The following is a 2,899-nucleotide window of genomic DNA, read 5'->3' as shown; positions in this document are numbered from 1 at the left end:
CAGTTATTTGTAGAAATACTGTCTCTTTTGCTGATCGTTGCTATGTAAGGACAGTTAAGGTTGTTGCTTACACACAATGGAGTGACATTGAGTAGCCTCATAAACTGAGATGGACAAAATGAAAGAGAGAACAAAAAGAAAAAGCCTGCTCACAATCTAATGTCACAGTCCAGAAAAAACAAAAGGGAGAAAAGAACTTGGCAATTGCCAGCTCCCTGATCCTAACCTGCCTCATTCTTTGGTCTCTGTGCCAGGCTGAATCCCAGCTGGAAATGCCCCAATTATTGTGATCAATCGAGTTCCAATAACTTTTAGGCTTGACTTTCATCTTTTTCTTTTATTAAACTACTGTGAAGTCAGATGTACTGCCTCTACAAATGTGACCTACTACCCTTTATATGCCAGATGTGAACAGATGTGCTCATAGCATGAGTTCTTTTTGCTAGGCCCCCAGTTAGCAGAGCAGCTGATTAGAAGATATCATGAGGGATTAAAGACAAAAAACAAACGTGGAGACTAAATATATCCACCAATGAAGTACTCCTAATCCCACTAAGGGAGCACCCATAACAATACTCATAAGGGCAAGGCAGTACCAGAAGCACATTTGAGGTGGTCCAGAGATGAAAGGGAAGTGGAAGTGTTGAGATGTTCAATTTTGGAAAAATCAATATTCAAGTTTCCAAAGAGGGGCATTCACTATTAAAGTTTAAAAAGTCTTTCATTTCTCTGGTACTTTCATCAGTACCTCCTCTGTTGTAAGGAGTAAGGTTTTTCCACCCGCTGCTGGTCTTGTCCTACCACCGCACCAGCCCCAAATGATGCACTGAGACTCTGTATTTGATATAATGCTGTTGGCCAGTTACTTGTTTATCAGCTAGCTCTGTCTTAAGTATTAACCCATTTCTATTAAACTCCACGTGGTCTCATCTTACCGGAGGGAGAGCTCGCCAGCATTCTGCTCTCTCTGTCTTCAATCTTGACTCTTCCTTACCCCTTTCCTCTTTCCTGTCTCCTAGGCCCGCCTATCTTCCTTTCCTATTGGCCTATAGTGTTTTATTAATTAACCAGTATGAGAAATATATTAACAGAATGACATCTCCCATTACTCTGTGGTTTTGTTTGTATGTCCAGTGCAAAGTACTATTTGTCATGACTGAACAATTTTCTGTAACTTAAATTGAGATACAAATTTTTCATGAAGGACATATCTACATGTAATAAACATGTATCTGCTCAGTTAAGGTTATCATCCTATGGCAGAACCAATGACTACATTTGTCTGCAAATGTCCTTACCCACTGAGCCCTTACTTCCATGGCCCCAAATTAGAATGTCTTTGACCAAAATCCTAACATGTCCAATCTGAGTGCGCTGTCAGATATAAAAATGGTTAGAATATTTTTAAAATTTGACAAATATTTTTCAAAAGACTATTTTATGACCACTGGAAATTATATGATATTTACATGTTTTTGCCCATTAGTAAAGTTCTTCCAGAGTTTTATATTTTCTTTGTTTCCTGGGGAGGCTTTCATGCTATTGTGGCTGAGCAGTGTAGTATAGACAAACTGTATAATGTATCAGTACTTTGCAAACACCTCAGCTTTATCTCCAACCTGAATAAATGAACAATCTTTAATCCTGATGATAATCACCTTAAGTCCTTCTAAGGACACACATTTCTGGGAACTAGCATAAATACTCAGGTTCTTTAACATGGCTGGGGCTGTGAGTTTGAAAGTCTCATAAGTGCTTATGTAGACTTGATATTTTCAGACAGGGTTCATGCATTCTCTGGCCTAGTAAAAAAGTGAACATGAATTCCGGGCAAGTGAGATTCTACATTGCCTCATTGAATTATCATTTTAGTATTGTTCCAAAGGCCTCAAGCCTTGACCCACTGCAGCCCAGGGATGCAGTCCAATCTGACCCATACTAACAGCACACTCAGATTGGGTAAGTCAGGGCTTTGGTCAAAGAAATTCTAATTTGGGGCCATGGAAATAAGGGCTCAGAGGGGTTAGGGCGGCACTTATAGCCAAATGTAGTCATTTGACTACATTCCCCACCCTCATCGTAGAAATAGAGAGGTTATTGCCACCCTGCCATCACCACATGTGTTATGGTAGCAGCACACATCCTCCCACCCATCTCTCTCTGTATCTGTCTCTCTGCTTTTTTCTCACTTACTCATGAATACCACACATATAAGTGATATTATAATAAATATAATTATTAAAATATAGCTATAATTTAAAATTCCAAATTTGAAGAATCTACATTGTGTGAGTCTTAGTTATTATTATGTCTATTGTTGTGATAAAACACCAAGTACGAAAGCTACATGGCAAGGAAAGGGTTTATTGCATCTTGCAAATTTCAGGTCATTACCAAAAGTTAAGGACAGGAATTTCAGGAAAGAACCTGAAATGGATGCAGAGGCCATAGAAGAATGGATTGTTATTCCTCATAGCTTACTCAGCTTGATTTCTTTTAAAGTAGGGGAAAGTGTGAAAGCAGTCTCCCACTACCAAAAATTATGCAGTCAAGTTTCCTGCATTTTGGAAAATTACAGGGGACACCACATCCTGAGTGCAACGGATAAGTCTCACCCTAAGAAAATCACTTTGCTGGTCGTGGTATCTTATGTGCCAGATTTTTTTAAAAAAAAAAAAAACAGCTTGATTTATTATAGCACTTGGGACCACCTGCCCAGGGGTGGCACCACACACTTCAGGCTGAGCCTTCATATTAACTGTTGATCTAGAAAATACTACCACTGACTTGCCTACAGACCAATATTATGAAAGCTTTATCTTAAGTTAAATTCCATTTTCCCATAGATGTCTAGGTTTGTGTTACTTTAATAAATAGCAACCAACACTGGTAAGAATAA

General features: G+C 38.8%; 1 non-coding gene across 1 annotated transcript; it reads right to left on the bottom strand.

The window, feature by feature from the left end:
• Positions 1–2,502: 2,502 nt before the first annotated feature.
• LOC127225017 (U1 spliceosomal RNA) lies at positions 2,503–2,666 on the bottom strand. Its single transcript, XR_007834760.1, has one exon. It is a non-coding gene; the product is annotated as a U1 spliceosomal RNA (small nuclear RNA).
• Positions 2,667–2,899: the final 233 nt, after the last annotated feature.

This window comes from Phodopus roborovskii, unplaced genomic scaffold (genome assembly GCF_943737965.1).
Source record: "Phodopus roborovskii unplaced genomic scaffold, PHOROB, whole genome shotgun sequence".
Classification (NCBI taxonomy): Eukaryota; Metazoa; Chordata; class Mammalia; order Rodentia; family Cricetidae; genus Phodopus; species Phodopus roborovskii.
The sequence above is the reverse complement of the archived record's forward strand: the minus strand, read 5'-3'. Positions and strand labels throughout refer to the sequence as shown.